This window comes from Barbatula barbatula (genome assembly GCF_947034865.1).
Source record: "Barbatula barbatula genome assembly, chromosome: 17".
NCBI lineage: Eukaryota > Metazoa > Chordata > Actinopteri > Cypriniformes > Nemacheilidae > Barbatula > Barbatula barbatula.
The window spans coordinates 20,419,315-20,440,010 of record NC_136780.1 but is presented as its reverse complement, the minus strand read 5'-3'; positions in this window follow the sequence as shown (position 1 = coordinate 20,440,010).

Below are 20,696 nucleotides of genomic sequence, written 5' to 3'. Positions count from 1 at the left end.
TTTGTAAGAGTGTAGGGGAGGGGCTGTTGGACGCAGCCCCAGAGTGAGTGAAAATCGTGTGTGTTTGTGTGTGAAGAACATAAAGGAACCATTGCTTTCAAAGAGTTTAAACACTAAGAAGTTTTTGTTTTTCCTAAATAAAAATTGAATGTTCAAAAGAATATTATTGCATGTTGACATATTGTGAACATAATAAAAATATGATAAATCATCCATTTGTCTCAATACGATTCATGTATAAAGTATTTTGAATCCTAAAACTTTCTCCAAAAATAGTAGTATTATAAAAGATGCAATATTTGACTTCTTAATTTTAAGAATAGTTTTAAAACCATGTTTTTAAGTCACACTTTTAAACCATTTTTCATTGATTTGAAGTGCACATTTTGAAACAGTTTTTTAATTCATGTTTTGGAACATTTTTATTGACTTAAACTTAGTTCTGGGACTTCATGTTTTAAGGATTTTTCTTTCATTTGTCTTTTAAGGAATAATTTCCAACTTCATGTGTTGGGAATCACACTCTGGGTGTAGTTTAATTTAAATACTGGTTTTATGGTAAAATTACTAAAAGTATTAGGTTTATACAGTCAAAATAAGCAAGTTTCATTGCATTAAATTAAAAGTATAATATTTTAAATTAAAACCAATGTTGTATTTTACCTCTGCTGCAGTGCCTGTATCACACAGTACAGCTTTTGAAATTTTCAATACGCATAACACTTTCAGTTTAATCTGTTAATAATTAATGAACTCATCCTAGCCATTTCCTTTGGCAACAGCTATAGCTAAGTATGGTCCATTAGCCTCAGCCTTCAAACCTAAATAGTACTATGAGTAAAACTTTAGCACATACTTAACAGGTTCCACAACCTTAGAGGCAAGGTCCAACAAACCCTTTCAGTATTTTCTGGTTCACGTCTACTTTCAGACTGTTTAATGCATATTAAAGATTGAAATCGGAGTCAAATAAAACATTGAAATCAAACTTTGATGCCTGTTAGTTGCATTGTAGTTTGAAACTTAAGCCTGCTTTTGACAGACTTTATCACATAACATTTGTCCTCATTCCACATCAGTATCAAATCTTCTCTTGAATGAGCCACAGAACCCAACTGAGGACACAAAGAGTGGGCTGAAGTAGCAAACATCCATACGGCTTCACACTTTATTAGATTATAGTAAGGGAGTTGACCTCTGACCCTCAGGTGGGTCCATTGGCATGTTGTATCTGAAACTTTGTTGTCCCACGTTCTTCTCCAAGTTTTAAGTGCGGCAATAGATCCATTTGTCTGGAAACACAAACGCTTGACTACACACACATACATTTAATTCATTTGAAGTTATTTCATAACTTTTCCGGTTAAATCCTGCAACAGATTCATTCAATTATTGGTATATTTAAACACAAAGGTCAGCAGCTTTCAATCGCTTACAAGATCTACGTGTTGTCTGCACATTCATGATGCTCCAGCTGGTGGGGCAGCTCAGGCTTCTAGTCTCCAAACATCCGTTTAATGTCATCCAGAACCAGCGCCCCACATGGATGGTGACTGATGTGAAGACTCACCCAGCTGTTACAGGAAAGAGAAAGATGTGTAAGCACTTTAGAACTCAAATCAAACACTGATGAAGAGATTTCTACCTGTTGAACTTCTGTTTTGACAGGAGCTGTTGCACCATCAGGCATATTTTTTGGAAATGGTGAGAAATAATAAAACCTTTCTAAGAGTGTTTGTTTGTCTTAGATATAATAAATCTTAATCTAAAGCAATAATACAAGAGAAACACTACAACAATCTTATTAATAAAACATGACTATTCACAGCGCAGAGGCTGAGAATGAACAGAATCCAGAAGGATGAGGGACATCAGTGAGCGGAGACTCTCACCTGTAGACAGGTAAGGATGTACATCAGAGTGAATAATAATGTGAACATGAAGGGCTGATGAAGCATAATTTATAGAATGAGAACGATATAAAGGGGCTACTGACTCTGAGCGAGGACGCCGGCTGTCGACTGATGGGCTGGAGCACAAGCTGGTTTGCAGGGTGAACGTCAAGGACGTTTTTGAACCTGTCAAAGAATTAAATTACCTGAACTTCATTTTATGCCTATCTCTGTTAAAGCATTTTAAATATCTGAAATCATATATATAGCGGCTCATCTCACCTGAGGAACAGCAGATGTAAACTGTCCAGCAGGATGTGATTCACTTGTGCTGTCCTGCTGCTCAGTCTGGGTCTTCTGCTCATTTTGATGAGACCAAGTGACCCGCAACGCCCTGCCGGCTACCATAGGTCCATTCATGACCGACGCAGCAGTAGTTGCATCTTCGAGGGTGGAAAATCGGACAAATCCAAACCCTCTGCTGCGTCCGGCCTCCATCATCAACTGAACAGAGAGAAGCACTCATTGAGATGAGAACGCTCTGTACAGCAGGTTCGACACGTACAGACTCACCCCCTTTTAACAGACACAAGACATTTCAAATGATCAATAAATATTTATTAAGTGTGTTAAGGGGTTTGTGATGCATACCGGGTAGTGCCGCTCATTTTCCTTAGCCATAACCTTCCGCATTATGTGGCGCTCCTCAAAGGTTTTAAAGTGGCAAATGGACCTTTAAAACACGGACCAAATGAGCTCAACTCTATATGATTAGACAAGACAAATTACAAGAACAACTGAGATCCTCTTACACTAGCTGGTCGTCCAACATCATGCCATAAAGCGTTTTGATGGCGTTCTCCGCCGCTCCAAAGGTGGGAAAGTGGACGAATCCATAACCTTTGGAAGCTTTTGCATCACAAACCACCTTGATGGAAATATATTACATGTGAACATGAACAAAGCCATCAAATCAAAATATATCTTGTGTATGAAATATATCTATGAAAATATATCTTGCGGCTCTTTGGACAAAGCACAAGGCAGGAAAGAGGTACAGGTACAGCAAACAAGCACAAGACAATAGACATGAGAGCATTAAATAATGAAACTAACAGAGGATAATTAACAAGGTACAGGTGTGGGTAATGAAACACTCAGGGGAAGCTAACAAGGAAACGAGAGGGGCGGGTCCTGAGACGAGACTTGATAGAACATATTATGTCAAGACTGACAATAACATACTTCTCTCCACACAAAACACGTGGACCTGTCATGATCCTGCCACTAGACTAGGAAATCAAGATATGAGAAGGTAGGATCATGACAAAAGTGTGTTGATAATTTAGAATTAAATTATATAATATAGTGTATTATATTATATCATAAATGTGATAAACCTCGTTTCTTAAAGAATCTGATTCTGTTTTAAGAACAGTGTACTTTAGTGTACCATAAAAGATTAGAAAGATGAATTATGTGATTCTTTTTCCATAGACTTATATCGATTTTATTATGATCAATTGTCGTGTTATTAATGCTGTTTATATATGGGGACAAGTGCCTTCCCTTTAGAAGACAGAGCTGATTATTTATGAGTGAAAGTGGCTGTTGTGTCTTTTGTTTTGGGAAAAATTCTGTCAGAGTAAATAAATTGAAACCTGTACAGTTACAGTAATAATGATGTTTTACATGAAATGAAACAGCAGTAAAAATTTCTAATAAGTCCAAAGTGTTTTACAAGAAAAACTCTCTGGCGGTCTGACTGGGATACAGCTGGAGCTGAGCTGTGCACGTGCTGGTACAGAGCCCAACTCATACACTGGTTGGCTGTTTCTTTCGCGGTTACTGCAAGTAGAGGTGGTCTTAACATAGAGTCATAGGTAGGTGGCTGCTTTGGGCCCCCTACCAGCGGGGGGCCCCCAACCAAACTAAAAAATAAACAAAACCCTTATCATCATGAACACTTTAAATGCATGGTAAAAGCATGGTAAATTGTATTAATATTTGTAAGAAATACGTTGAAACTTTGAAGTAGTAGTTAAAATGTCCCCCCTTCTTTCACAATGAAATGGACTAGTCCGTAACCGTGCACGCTGCACGGCGCGAAAGATAAACACAGAGTGACAAGAGGACTGGGAATGTACACAAACAGAGACAAATCGAGACAAATATAAACGCGAAATGAAACGATCTTACCCAAGCGGCTCAAATAAGAGTAAAAAGTGAAAAGACAGCGATAAATACTTGGCAACGCTGCAAAAGATGACACATTTTTTTAATACAGCTGTTGAGGATACTGACAGGAACAACAATGAAGTCCAAAGTGCTGAAAAAGCCTGTACAGCAACAGCAGCGGTGGAAGAGTTGTCCAGTGATGGCCACTTTGACACTGATGATGATGGGGCATTGGTGAGTCAACCACCTAGTTTTGCTATTAATAGCCTTAGCCCTACACTGATAAAAAATATTTTGTGGTGAAGTAAATAACGTTACTACTGAAAAAGCTAATTTAACCCTTATGTTATGTTGGGGATGTTTTCGTTCACGGTGTTGCTGTTGAATCATAATTAGGCCACAACTTTCTCTGCGTCACAATGAACAGCTGTCTGTGGTCCTGCGCATAGTTAATTGTGAGCTCTACAAAGGCGTATCCATCCACGAGCATTTTATAGGCTTTCTTTTGGCAGAGGACACAACTGGCCAAGGCCTACACTGTAAAATATTACCGTAAAAATACGGCCAATTTTTAACGGCAAAATACTGTTCTTTTAAAAAACGGTTTAATAATGTTAATTTACAGCCATTGATCTGTAAATTAATTACTCGCTAGTGAAATTAGAACATTCAACCGTAAATCTGTTTACGGAATTTAACCGTAAAGAGCTGTATAGCAAACAAAGGCAATCAGAGTTAATCTTTATTTAGTCTGGATTTACATTTAAACAGAGTAATTCAAAACATTACTGTGATAATTTACACAATCCTTTATTACAAAGTAAAATAAGTTTGCACAGTAAGAAATACACAAGTTGTACAATTAAACTTTGCCCTCAGTTAAAACAATTTCCCCATCGACAAATAATTAAAGGGATAACATAATTAAATCCCGTAATTTTTTGATGTTTTTCCATGTATTGTGTTTTCTCTACAGGTTACTGCATGTTCATCTGATGTTGAGAAGACACTCATTCTACCTGCCAGTCCTCGTCTGATTATGAAGTTGGTCACAGATGGTGGAAAGTTCTTTGCCCATTCAAGGTTTAATAATACAATGTTTTCTATTGTTTAAGAAGTTTAGATAATATGTCTATAGACTGTTCTTTTTGCACAGTATCTGTTTATGGAGAAATAATAATAAATTTGTATCTGTTTAAATATGTCTATAGACTGGGTTCTTTATGCACAACATATCTGTTTGGTAATTGTATGGTTCCTCTTCTCATCTTTGCCAGTCTGTTGTTTAATTTATTTAAATAAAAAGCATTCATTCAGAAACTCTGCTGCTAGTATTTTACTGAAAATATGCTATTTAATAAAACTGTAAAATTATGGTACGCAGCTGGAAACCATATTGCCAGTACTTTACCGTTAATTTACAGAAAACCGTAAATGAGTGAAACCGTAAAATTACGGTTCGCAGCTGGAAACCCTGCTGCCAGGATTTTACCGTTAATTTACAGAAAGCCGTAAATGAGTGAAACCGTAAAATAACGGTCCGCAGCTGGAAACCCTGCTGCCAGTATTTTACCGTCAAATTACGGCAGAATTTTTTACAGTGTACTCAAACTTTTCCTTGGACATCTGGAAACACTGCTCCTGGATATCTCTGACTGCCGTGGTCAATCTTTTGACAACGGCAGTGATATGCAGGTAAAGAAGCAAGGGGTACAAAAGAGGATCCTTGACCTCAACCCCAAAGCCCTCTGTGTCCCTTGTGGAAGTCACACACTGAACCTGGTCATCGGGGATGCTGCCAAATCCTCTACAATATCTCTTAACTTCTATGGTGTGTTACAGATACTCTTTTTACAATCTTTTTAGTGGCTCTGTTCAACGGTGGGCCATTCTCCAGGAGAATGTGAAGGATTTTACCATCGAGGCCTTGTCAACCACCAGATGGAAATGCCGTGTGGAGGCTGTAAAAGCTGTACGGTATCAGCTTCCAGACATTTTGAATGCCCTGGAGGCTTTACATGACTTAGACATAGAAAAGAATGATTCAGAGTGTGCATCCAGTGCTTCAAGCCTCTGCCAGGAACTGAAGAAATGGCCATTTATGGTAAGTTGTGTGGTATGGTACAATGTCTTGTTCGTTATCAACAAAATTAGGAAGATCCTACAGGGCCCCAAAGTGAGCATTGAGACCATGAAGAGGGAAATCTCTGCAGTCATAGACTTCCTCCAAGATTTCAGGGAGCACGGATTCAATGCCGCCAAAATAGATGCCAGGGAAATTGCAGAGAAGATTGAAGTAGAGATGATCTGGCCAGACGTTCGGCAGAAAACAAAAAAGGCAGTTTGACTATGACGGCAGAGAGGAGACTACTTCAACTGCAGAGGAACATTTCAGAAGAGAGTTTTTCTTACACCTAGTTGATTGTGCCCTGGTCAAGACTAGGGAGAGATTCCCATACATGGAGAACTTTTTTAAGTTGTATGGATTTCTCTACTCCACTGATGTAATGAAAAGCACTGTACAGGAAGGCAATCTAGACGAATGCTGCAGCAGGTTTGAGAAGACAATGGAGGATGTGGATGCCGGGGACCTAAAAATGGACTGCCGCTCTTGCTTACTCTTCCTGTTACAGTTGCATCAGGTGAGAGAAGTATCTCTACACTGAAACAACTGAAAACATATCTGCGCTCATCTATGTCCCAAGATAGACTGTCATCCCTGGCTGTCATTTTCATCGAACATGAGTTCACAAGTTCGCCCTCGCCGATAAACAGCTCCTTGTTGGGATAGATGGTAAAGCATGGGAATGAAGGTTATGCGTATTTGGCGTGTTGTGCAGGGAGTGGGCTCCGAGCTCGCCGGATCTATCCGAACCCGGAGCACTCTACCTTGGTCAGAGCAAGTGCTCTGGGCTCGGAACAGGGTCGAGCCAGAACACACCCCCCAAATGCAAAATAGAGCTTGACAACCGCCGAAGTACGCATACCCCCCTCCCAAAAATGGCATGCTGTGCGTTACGGAGGTGCAACCTGAAATTTAGTAAAAACGAAAGGATGAGGGCCTGTTAGGGCATTCCATTGACTGAGGAATTTTATCCATAAGCTCAGCTCGTTTCTGCAGGGTCTGGGCAAGAAAACTGTGTCCTCTAGTGCGTGGGCGGAGGACGCGAGAGAGAGGAGATGCGAGACGAACGACCGGCCCTGTGGGATTATGCGCATTGCAAAATTTAGGTGGCCGAGAACGGACAGGAGCTCGCGTTTCGAACATCGGGGAACATTTATCAAAGAGGGATCAGGATCGTTCTGTCAATTTTTTCTTTTGGAAGAGAAGCCTGGAATTTGAGCAAGTCTAATTTAATGCCTAAAAATTCGATGGACGTACTTGGTCAGGATGTTTTGTCTGGGGCGAGGGGAATGTCGGGCTGCTCAAAAACTTGTTGGACTTTGGCGAGATGCGTGTCTGGCACTGAATCGGACGATGAGATTATCAAAAAATCATCCAACAAGTGGATTAGGTATGGGATCGCATAATTTTTGGAAAGAATCCAGCAAATTGCCTCTGAAATTCCATAAAAAGATTTGGGGCTGCTTCTGCATCCAAAAGGTAGGCGGACTGAGAAGTAAAAATTTTCACGCCAGTGTATCCCGAAAAGATGCCAGTAGTCTGGGTGGATTGGCATGACTTTAAAAGCGGAGGTACTTTAGCTAGCCAGGCGCCTCGACCTGCCTTTTTAATCAGTGTAATGGCGTGATCTATGTTGTGGTAATGCAGGGAGAATTTGTCGATTGGAATTAAGCTGTTAATGCTTGGAAAGGAAGAGCCGTGGGGAGACGAGAGGTCGAATATTAGACGTTTCTCTCCTGAAAATTTTCTGGAAGCAACGCCAATGGGGCTAATGCGCTACGTGGTAAATGGAGGAGCCTTGAAGGGGCCGATATTAAATTCCTCGTCAATCTCCTTCTGTAAGAGGAGATCGACTGCCTCCGGTTCGGTTATCGCAGACTGGAGGTTGGGGCAAATAAGGCATTGCGAAGGGAGACTGATAACACCGGGGTCAAAGCCGTTCGAAAGGCCTGACAGAAGATAAGTGAACATCGGGTCGGGGTGCGAAGACAACTTGAAAGACAAACGAGGAATATTCACAGGAGTCGAGAGGTATGATCTGAATTTTTTATTAACAGAAGAATGTAAAACAGGGCAAACCAAGCAAGCGTGAGCGCCACTGCAGAAAGTACACACATGCAGGAACCTACAGCTCTGCCTGGTGCATTTGCCCACGTTGAAACTTTTCTCGTGTACGGGAACCGACAGCCTTGTGTGGAGTCGTGGTAGTGGGACGATTTGGCAAGCGCGGGACCATCGAAGTGGACTGGTGAGATGGAAATCGGCATAGAGGGGGTGAAGGAGTGACTAAGGGGCAATCGCCGGTGGGGTGAACCACGGATCGGTAAACCGCACATGAGATGATTCTCACCCCCAAGAATACTTGGCATGCTCACGCCAGTGTTGGCCGCGGCGCCGAAGATGTGAGGCCCAGGGACTGTGACCCGTGACTCTAACGGAGGCAGCCTCATGCTAGACAGGCCAAGATCCCGGGGTGGGAAAAGCGAATCTAACAGCGGCCACTTGTGCATCTAACGTAGACATGCCTGCGTTAACGGCGGCGCCAAAGAATTATAGTCCGGAGACGGGGGTTGTGTCCCCAGCGGAGGCAGCCTCACTCTGGAGACGTATGGGTGAGCCAGGGCTCCTGGGAGTTGCCGGCCAGCCTGGCCGGGCCAGTCAGCTGCAGTCATGGTGATGTCCCACGCATTGAGCTGAGATACTGCAGGCTGCCTGAGGTGCTCCATCGGGATATCCTTGGCTTCTAGCTTGACCTGAGCGCTTCCTAGACTCGCCGAAGGTTTGCTGCGACTGCTTGAGTGAGGGAGGCCATGCCGAGCCCCGGAGGTATATTGGATGGGACCCCGAGCTGAGCCTGGCTCGTTATTGGAAGTCGATCGTGCCAACCTCATCGAGGGGACGTCGGCCTGGGACGACACATAGAGGGTGTAGAGCTCTAATTTTGACAATCACTTGTTGAATGGGACGTTCGTATTGGCGAGGGCCAGACGAAGGCTCTGGATCGTCCACTTGCTGCATGCGGGTATCGTGGGGAGCGCAGAGGCGTAGGATGACATCTGTGAATGAGGCGGAGATTGTGCCAGTGGGAGCGATGACCAACCTTTCCTGTTAGAAGCACGCCGCTCAGAGCGGCTGGGCTGGCAGCCCCGCGAAGAAACTTGGGAATCGTCCGTGTAATCCGACCTTGAGCTGGAAAGCTGGGGTGCGCATGATGGCACCGAAGGATCTGGAACCTTTGATACTGTAACAGGAGACTCTGACATCGTGTCGACTTTGACGATGCTTATCTGGCAAGATGCATCAGGTAAGATTGTTTGTCTATTTATGATAGAGTTTGCTGGAGCTGATAGGGTAGATACAGTGATTGCTGCTGATGGAACATCGGGCTGATTTGCTATAAAGTTCCTTGGGACAATAGCAGACGTATGACAGTCACAGGCTAAGGAACAACAATAACTAAGCAAGAATGGAGAGTTACAGACCAGCTTAAATACGTAACACAAAACGAGACACAGGTGAAAACAATAACACAGTTTACTTGTGTAGACATGAGTTCTAGGGGGACCTCTAGTGGCCAAAAATAAAACATTATAAGGCAAAATCTCTGACAAGTTGTCCTCTGTGTGATTTGACATGATGCCGTTGTGGCACACTTTTGCTACACATTACAGCAAGGCTACAGCGAGGTTACAGCGAGACCAAAATATACTGTAAAAGTTTCCCGCTCAATAAAAATGTTGCATTATGCACTGCAGTATTTTACTGTAATATACACATGCAGTATTGCAAGCCCGTAGGCGGGGGGGTTCGGTTGGTTTGAACGAATCCCACCCCTCACTGCCAAAGGCCTAGAATTTAAGTCGTTTTTTTTTCATGTGATTATTGTCATCAATGTTTTAATCAATGCTTGTCACAAATTTCTGGGTTGCTGTTACAAATTAATATGATTATTGTTGCAGGACGGGTGTGTGTGTGTGTGTGTGCGCATGCATGCGTGCAGACAGTGTGAGTTCTCGCAATACACTTTTCAAAGCAACGTGAAGAAGCATCGCCTCTGAATGATTATATATATATATTTTTTTTAATTAAAAGGATTTATCCACTCAATAGTCTACAACAGGGGTCCCCAAACTACGGCCCACGGGCCGAATGTGGCCTGCCCACAGATTTGGACCGGCCCTCTGAACAAAGCCTTATAGTGTCAAATGCGAGTGGTTTACATGTTAAGTCAATGCAAAGACGTGATGAACTTTGGCGAGAATTCGCACGGCGTTAACCAATCAGGAGCTTGCTCTAGTAGGTCCGTGAGTGAGCGTCAAAGGCCCCTCTATGGAGTTAATATTGTGCCTTAATTTAACAAACAAATCCAGCATTTTGCAAACAAACTCAATTTGCTTTGCAAAGGGAAATCTCGCCTCGCAAACAAACAGAAAGCAATGTGCAAATACAAAGGTCCATTTGAGCGAGAACGCAGATAATTAACAAATATAAATGATGTTTTACAAATAAATACAAGCCATCCTACAAATTACTTGTAACGTGTGAACAAATACTAAACCTAGGGCATACAAATGCATTCCTGTCTGTTACGATTGTTAGACACTTGCCCTTTTAAGAGAATCTCTCGGGTCGATTTTCTCACAAATGTGTCCAGGCAGATTTTCTCACAAATGCAGTTGAGCAACTCCCTCTTCCAAAACAGCAGATGGCACTATAGTGGATAATTTTAAGGTAGAGTCCAGGGAGAAGCGCCGAATGATTTGAAAACGCGTGCTTGCTTACAGATGACGAACATGAGCGGTGAACAGGTGAGTTTATGTCCTACTGAACATATAATTAACATTTTTGAGGTATTCTCAATGCCAACACAACTTTAATAGCAAGATATTATTGTGACCGATCAGTGCAAAATCAGTAGTGAAGTTGCTGAAAAGATAACGCTAGGAAGTTCTTCCCATTAAAATAGATTTATCCATTCCGTTTATCCACTCTGTTTCACGGGATATAAAAAATATACTGTTATATAATTTGTGAAAATGATGATGAAATTGTTGCAGAGAACATTTAAAACGCACAGGTGTATGAATATATCATGTCACAATATTTTACAATACAAAAATACTAAATGTATTTTGGGTAGCAGCAATATAGTTTAATAGTTTTAAGTTTAGACATTTAGGCCCAGTTTAAAAGACAGGAATTAGCCTTAATCAGGATTAGGCCTTAGTTCAATAAGAATATTAAAGTAGCTGTTATAAATTTACAGAAAAAATTATTACTGGTGTGCATCTTGAGACAAAACAATGACACTGGCATGTTTCAAAATATACCAGTTCAAGTTGCTTTCAGATAAAACCGCTCAAACATGCATTTTGGTCTAGGACTAGGACTGGTCTGTGAAACTGGGGGTTATGTTTGTATCAGACCTGTTAATGTCACATCAGATATGGTAAACCAAGAAAGGCACACATTTCAGCTTCCATGTACATACATGCATACATACATACAATATATTATTTAAAAATATATATATAATTTAGAATACAATATTGAAATATTTTTTTAAATCTACTGAATGTAGACAGGAACAGAGTGCAAGCAAATTTCTGTGTTTTAGCTAAGCAGAATGATGAATATTTATATTCTGTTGTCACCCTTACCTTGTGAATGGGGGAGAAGGACCAAGTATAGGACCAACTATAGCAGTTTAATAAGCAGTACTTGGTTTATCATGTTTTAAATGGAATAATTTAACTCCCTTTTGGATTTGCTCAAAGTTTTGTGAGTGTATTGCACTGTATTGAGAGATCAGTATCAATTATCAAACTCAATTGAAAGACAAGTGTATTGTAACATGCCTGAAATAATGAAATCATTGTTATTATTTAATTTATTTTCTCTGTTTTTGTTATTTACAGCCAGAGTATAGCTGGCAACAGTGTTGCCAGTATTTTACTGTAACTGAGACTTTACGGTGACTAACTGGCAACAATTTTGCCAGTATTGTACTGTAAATCAAGAATAACAGCTAATTACTGGCAGGAGTAGTGATAGTTATTTACTGTAATGCAACACAGTCACAGTAAAATACTACATATACATTCTGCTCCATCAAATATGCTGCATTTTATTTAATGGCATTATCTTCTAAAAAGACAAAGAAATTCAAAAGGTTCAAACAAACATAATTTATTCCTTTAGCATACAAAACACAAGAAAATCCATAATTACATAAGACAATTCAACAAAACTGAATGTTATTCTGAAATAAAACATCCACTGCTAGTGTATGGCAATTTATAAATAACATAAAAGGAAAATAAATAAAACAATTACACTGCATTGTAGATATGGGATATCTATGGCAAAGATCACTCAAAATGTTAACCAAATACATTCTATTTTCTTTAACAATATAAAAAATAGAAATAAACAACAGAAATTGTGTCACTTATCAATTCATTAAACATATTTTCAACACAACTTTGCAAACTAAATAGTAGACACAACAATAAATGTAACTAATAAACTAAAATATTAACTTACAATATTACACGAACACACAAATACATAAAAAAATAGGCCATTCTTCAAATGCATCCTGATACAAGATCATTGATAACGATGATGGATTCTCATGAAAGATGGCATTTTGCATGATGCATGTGCCATCCTTATATCCTCCATTACCTTGTCATCATGATCAAGCATTTTTGACTGGTTGTACTGCTCCCTCACCGATGCTTGCTTAAACAGAGATTTTAGGGTTTCTATAACTGGCACATAATGACAAAAGCGATCTTTACCAGCTGTGTCACTGTCAAGTTATCAGGGTTTGTTTGCCTCAATGTCTGCCCAAACTTGAAAAAGGCTCCAATCAACTTTAAGAGGGTGCATAGAATAACTCAAATCATCGATTTCTTCATCATCAAATCAATTTATTATATGTTTCAATGAATATCTCAGATGATTAGATTAATAACCTATACAGAAAACATAAATATATGAGTCACTGCACACAGTATTCAAAGATATTTTGCAGTTTATGTAGCAACTTAACAGCAATGTAAAATCAAGTTCACTTCATAGCACATGTCCAGTTAGCATGCTAGGTGCTAAAACTACTAGCATAAAACACCTCTCAAACATACAGTGCACAACGAGTATTTGTCCTACCAGTAGCATCTCTAAGTTTATGAACACATTGTGGCTTTTCCCAGCAGTCTTTGGACAAACTCAATTGACCCAATGCTGATTTCCAATCTTTCTCCTTGGGTAGGAGACGCACATTCACTGCTCACAAAGATCTATCAGCATGCTGGCAATCACACACACCTGGTACTTTGTGCCATGCGCAGTTCCAATGCCCAATCAGCTTCCTTGGTTGTTCCAGGTAGCACTGTGCTCACACCCAATAGGCTTCACTCATTTTGATCTCAAATCTTTTTAATTTAACAATGATGAGTATATATATTTTCCTCTTTTTCTTCCATTTTAACTTTACCTTAACAGTCACTGCCCAGATATATCGGTTTTGGGGGAACAAAGTTGAAGTTCTTTTTGAAGTAGCTTTTTCTGGTTTTGTCAGACCTTAACTCACCTTTGTTGTACAAAGTTAACAGATCTTGTGCAAGTAATTCATCAATAATTTTGTCAATTAATGATGACAGCTTTTCTTTAAGTCTACCTAGCATGGCCTGCATTCCTTCATCATGTACTGCTTGAAATTCCTCCATAATAGACTTAATTGTACTGGCAGGCAACAACATTTTTGCCTGCATCTTCAAGTAAAACAGCCAGATTATGTAAAAATGGCTCTTCGTGTAATGTATCTAAATCTCTTTCTGGTGACGATGTTGATTGTACCTCAACATTAAGCAACTGATCTGCAGTAATAACTTGTCTGTCTGTTGCTGCTGTATCACACTGTTTGAGGAGATCAAACTGCTGCTTTGGACCTGACTGCTTATGCTTTCGTGATAAATGAGTGACGTAAGATGTTCTCACTCTGAAATATTTCAAACAACCTTCAACGGGGCAACCAACTTTTCTAAATATGAATCCGCAGGTGTATGCACAGCTCTGAAAAATTACTAGCCACAAATTCACACCCTGGAAGCTGACGGTGGAATACAGCCTGTGGATGCCTATGTGTGTCCTGTGTTTGTGACTGCTTGTGGTTTCTGTGCATGTGTGACCTTAATGAGGAGAATTTCTTAAAAATACAAGGGCACTGAAACTCAAACTGAAAATTCGCACTGTGTTGGTGTTTTTTAACATGTGTATAAAAAAGGCCTAGTTGGCGTAAAGGCAATTCGCACAATTCGCATCTGTACATTGTGGGTAATGTGACTACTGTGGGGATTTTAATGTGTTTTAGAAGTGCTATTACATTTAATATGTTTCATATGCATTATTACTTTTATTCATTCATATGCTTCATATGCAGTATTATTCTATATGCATCATTACTTTTAGAAGTGTTTTATTATTCTATTACTTGCGTACAATAACCCTTAACCTCAAATAATGTGTTGGAGTTAACCATGAAAACTTAAGAGTTGATACTGAGTGTACTCCGAGAGGAAGCGTGGGTGTCAAGAGCATGCAAAAGATAAGAGGAAGTAGCAGGAGACAGCGGAAGTCTCAGAATACATGCATGCAACTGAAGAGATAAATGTAACGCCAAAAAAGGAGAAAATGTACACACACAAATATTCCATTGTCTGACCTTTTAAACTATGTTGTTGCTGGGTAGAATTGGGCTGTGTAGGTTGTCATTTAATGTTTTGCAGACATTCTGAGAACGATGGGGTGAGAGCTGATTGGACTAATACCAGGCAACACGTCACCGGTCCACAGAGAAGATAGACGGCGTGAAATAACTATAAATATGATGCGGAACTGTTTTCCGGGGTTGTTTTCTGTAAAGACACTTTGTCTAAGGCAACCCAACGGCTGTTGTATTTTTTGAATCTTCTGATCAATAAAACTTCAAGATTTACTTTGACTGGCCTCCCTCCAATTTTGAACAAGCAAGAACACATTTAGAATGTTCTACAGATGGTGACATCCGACGTGATTGGAGAAAAGGGGCATTTAGAAGAATTGTAAAAGTCGGGGATTGACCGAGAACTGGGACGAGATAACTTTGAGTCCAACACACGGCCGGCAATATAACAAAAGGTAAGCAGAAAACCTGTTTAAACTAATTTCTGCAAATTGAATATTCCAAATTCATGTGTTGAATTTAAAAGTATATCCGTACCATTGATTACAAAATAGAAATTGTTGATATTTGTTGATCAGAATAAAAGGATGGTTTTAAACATTTGAAGACGAGGTTAGATTCCTGCGTCACAATAGTTAAGAAGAGAACTATTGTTGGTTAAGACGGGGTGAGAGGCCCGCGTCACAATAGTTAAAGATAAAACTATTGTTGGGAAATACTTTTGAAACGCCTACACGTAACCAGTCGTGAGTACGCCAAAAGATAAAATTATTGTTGGAAAATACTCTTGGAACGCCTACACGTAACCAGTCGTGAGTACGCCAAAAGATAAAATTATTGTTGGAAAATACTTTTGGGACGCCTACACGTAACCAGTCGTGAGTACGCCAAAAATAAGTAAACTGTATATATATTGAGAGTTTATTCTGTAATGAATATTATTATACAAAAAGTATAGTAAAACATAAGTAAATTGTGTATATTTAGAGTGTATTGTGCATTGAATATTATTTTAAAAGAATAGTGAAAGACAATTACAGTGTATATATTGCTTGTGTATTGTGCAGTGAATATCAGTTTGTAGAATGTTTGAGTTTGAGAAAGAATGTGAGAGAGACGGGTGTGTCCCGATAACTACACAATGGGGGAGAGTAGTGGATATGTTGATGGCTCAAACGGAACCAAAAAATCATAAGAAAGAAAATAAGATTTGGGAATGTAAATGGAGTCAGATGTGTTTGGAAAATTTATGGCAGGAACCAGATAAATTATCAATCAGATTAGCGCCAAAGGTCAGAGAAATGGAAAAGAGAGCACATTTAAAATTGGCTAGACATGTTGAAGAGGCAAAACATGTGAAGTGGGTAGGAAAGAACAAACACAAAAATGAGGAAGTAAAACTAAGAGAAGATTTACGTTTGTGGACACGTGTTGCTCTCACAGCAACTGCTCTGAGTCCCAAGAATAACACAGACCGTGTGCACTCGGCAAAGTCACAGAAAGAACTGGTGAGGAAGTCAGGAAGTGAAAGTACCAGTATCTCATGTCGTGTAGCCTCCGCCCCCTTATATCCTGATCTGAGCAAATTGCAGCCTCCGCCCTATGCACCAGCAACACAACAAGTTCAAGTTAATGTGAGAGAATCAGTGGTAGAGGCAGACATACCCGAGCTTGAGGGTTTGCAAAGCCAAATTAAGAGATTGACTGCACAGGTAGAACAAGTAACGAGCAGACAGGAAGCATCTCAACTCAATGGTGAAGGAGATGAGAGTAGAGAGAGAGAGGGAGCGTGTAGAACTAGCAACACTGAGCCACCATCAGAGGAATGTGACATAGTCATTAAAGGGACTATGACGGCCACACCTGTGGCACAAAGAACGAGAAGCCACTATCAGCCCACTAGTAGCCAACACACCCCACCCAGAGATAGAGAGTGGGATGCTGAGCATCCAGTAGGGGGCCAGCCAAAAAGGACGGGTGGATATGACCTCAGTGCCCTCTCACCACTCCCAATTAACAGAGCAGCAGCACAGTATGACGACGAGAATGAAGAAAGCGATATGGCACGCGCACAACTGATGGCAGGGAACGCACTAAACATGCCCCTAGTACATGGTACTGGTGGTGTACAAAAGTATCAACCTTGGAATCACAGTGACATGACGGCTGTGTTGGCAAAGTTGCCCCCCATTACGTCAGGGGGAGGTAGATGGCTTACAAAATTGATGGCATTATGTCATGGCACCACCTTGGCGGTAGGGGACTTACGATGCCTTTTGGGTCAAATTTTCACTGTCTCACAGATGGCAGATTTTGAAAACGACGCAGATATAGAAGCATGTAAAAACGACACATTGTTTGTGACCGTCAGCACATCAATCTCCAAGGCCCTGAGGGCAAAGTTTCCAACTCCCCCAACAGTGTACCAAAATATTAAATTTCGCATTAAACCTGGTGAGACCGGAGCAAGTTATTATTTCAGATGTGCAGCAGAATGGGAACAGATGGTCGAAGAAAATAGTTTAAACAATCCAATCACTCGTGACATATTCAGAACTGCAGTAATGACCGGGGCTCCCAATGGTGTTAGGCAGGCAATGGAAAACAATCCTGACATTCCTGTAGCGAGTAATGAAGTGTGGGAAAGACATCTAGTTTTCCACATTGACAAAGCAGTAGAGAAACAGGAACATGAGGAGGAGGAGTTAGAAAAAACAAAACACCAATTGCTAAAAATACAATTAGAATTGGCAAAGGCCAGTAACAAAAAACCAAAACAAATGCCACAACGTCCTGTGAACAGTGACTCTGCCGTGCAGACTGGTACACAGGCCCAGCAGGGGCTTCAACCCATTCCCCAGTTCCAAACTTATGGTCAGGGCAGTGTCCAGCCATTCAAACCAGGCCCCGAGCCTATGAGACCGTGGGGAGGGTATAGGCCACGGGGTAATAGTGGATGGGGTAGGGGAAGATCTAACAGGAGTGAAGTGCGCCAGAGGGGTGCATGTTTTCAGTGTGGTGGGACTGATCACTGGATGAGAGAATGCCCAATGCTCGGGGATAGCCAGTTTACGGGACCACCTGCGGGGGGATGGGATCCTCATAGAGGTGGTGCCGGTGGTCGTGCCAGGGGACCACAGACCCCACGAAACTCGGGGCAACAGCACCCGTCTCCCCACTCGATTCAGGCGCCCATGTACCCGACCTGGGGCCAGGGGGAAGGCGCGGGGGATTGTTGACGGGGCCCACAGAGAACAATCATGAGGGGTTTGGCTGAGCCTCTCATGAAAATAGTGGTTAACAACAGACCACTAACAGCTCTGATGGATACCGGAGCAACATACTCCACAGTAACGAGGGGCACAATCACTGACAAAGACGTAAGTGATAAAACTGTCGGAGTTATGGGGTTCTCTGGTGGGTTCGAACACTGGCCTCTAACTTTTCCCCTTACAACAAAAGTGGCAAATCAGTGCCTCTCACACTCATTTCTGTACTCCACAAATGCACCTGTTCCCCTGTTAGGTAGAGATTTGTTGATAAAATTGGGGGCAAACATCTTATGTTCACCGGAGGGTGTCACTGTCACATTCCCAGACGGCGCCAGAGTCGACTGTTCGCAGGCACAGAGTAGGCACGGCCACCAGCAGGTCCTGTTGGGAGGGCCGCTAAAGGAAATGGCCGATATATATTGGGTTGAATTACATGACTCTCCAGCAGGGGCCAAAGCAATGTATATGACTAATTTACCCTGGATCAAAGATTTGGCCGTCTATTTACCACCCATTGATCCCCTACATTGTACCCTTTTTTATGATCGAAATGATAATGTCACATATCAGGAAATGTTCCAGGATATTGAGGGACAGATGTGGACACTTAATGGGGATGGGCTGTATGTGGGAAAAGAGGGGGTAGTAGTCAAGATTGCATTAACTGAAAAACAACAGAAATGGTATGAAATGACACAAACAGCAGCACCTCACATTTCCATGGCACTGCATCCAGGCCATGAGGCCAGAGAACTAGGAGCCATGACTAAAAGGTTAGCATCAGTTACCGATTGGGAGCCCTATGACATTCCTGGGGTTTGGGTGTCGAACACATCTAACTCGTATTGGGTACCTGGGAAAACCACAGATATGGGCGTGTTGACACATCTCCAAATTAAAAGAAGCCACGGTCGCGAACTAACGGACGGTCCCGGTGCTGAGCAGCTAATCAGCCGCCAGCCCGTTGGCCTCTGGTCACAAGGCCCAACGGATGTTGGCCTTTGTAAGATAGAGCCAGTCACATTTCAGTTAACGTCACCGGAGCCTATTTGGGTTCCACAGTATCCTAACAAAAGAGAAAGCGAAGAAGGCATTGCCCCAACTGTTAAAGGGTTGGTGGAAAAAGGTGTCTTGACTCCATGGCATTCGCCATGGAACACCCCAATTTTCCCTGTTAGAAAACCAGGCACCGACAAATACAGACTGGTACATGACTTGCGTAGAGTAAACAGCATAGTTGCCACGCCAACAATGCCTGTGCCAAACCCGTACACCGCAATCTCAAACTTGACCCCGGCTCACCAATGGTTTACATGCATTGACCTGGCCAACGCCTTTTTCTGTATTCCCATCGCCGAAGACTGTAAATCGTGTCTTGCTTTTACATACCGAGGGTGTCAATACTCTTATAATCGACTGCCGCAGGGTTTCATTTTGTCGCCAGGGATCTTTAACCAAGTTCTTAAAGACCAATTACAACAGTGTGCGTTACCTGACGATTGTGTTCTCATAATGTACGTTGACGACCTTTTGCTGGCGGCCACAACCAATGAAGATTGTTTGAACGCCACAGATGTTATTTTGAAACAGTTACATGTCTCCGGATTTAAAGTCAGCAAAGAAAAGTTACAGGTTAGCAGACCGTCTGTTACCTTTATGGGCCGTTCAATCACAGGCCAGGGCACGACTCTATCCGACCGCCAACGTGACGGCATTCTGTCACATCCAAAACCGCAGACTGTAAAGGACATGCTATCCTTTCTGGGCTTGACTGGGTTTAGCAGAAATTACATACCAATGTATGTAGCAGTCACCCAACCATTACGTGACATGGTGAAAGAGCAAGGTATGCGCAATGTTCAAGCAAAGTTGACATGGACCCCAGACGCTGAAGCAGCATTCATTAAGTTGAAAGGGGAGCTTTCACATGCTGCATATCTACACAACCCTGAATACAGTAAGGGTTTCTTTCTTGATGTATCTGAAACAGGAAACAGCGCACATGGTGTACTTTTCCAGAAGATGCCAGGCACCAGACGCGTACTCATGTACATCAGCGTTCTCATGGACACGATTGAGCGACGCCAGCCGGCCTGTGCCAGGTTCGCAGCTGGTTTGGCAAAGATCATTGAAAAGACGTCACATCTTGTGATGGGTCATCAACTGACAGTCCTGACCACACATTCTGTCATGTCATTTGTCAATTCCGCATCTTTCACATTTTCGCCCTTGAGACAGAGAAAACTGTCGAAATGTTTGACAGCGCCAAACATCACTTACACACATGACGGCATCAACATGGCTGATCTGTTCACCACGGGAGAGCCACATGACTGTGCACCCATCACTGACCTGGCGTGCCGTGTCCGTGAAAATCTGACCGCCACGCCGATTGTTGGACACTCGGACGTGATCACATTGTTTACGGATGGTTGTTGTTTCAGAGCTCATGATGGCTCTTTGGTCTCAGCTTATTCAGTAGTGCAGCAAACAGATGA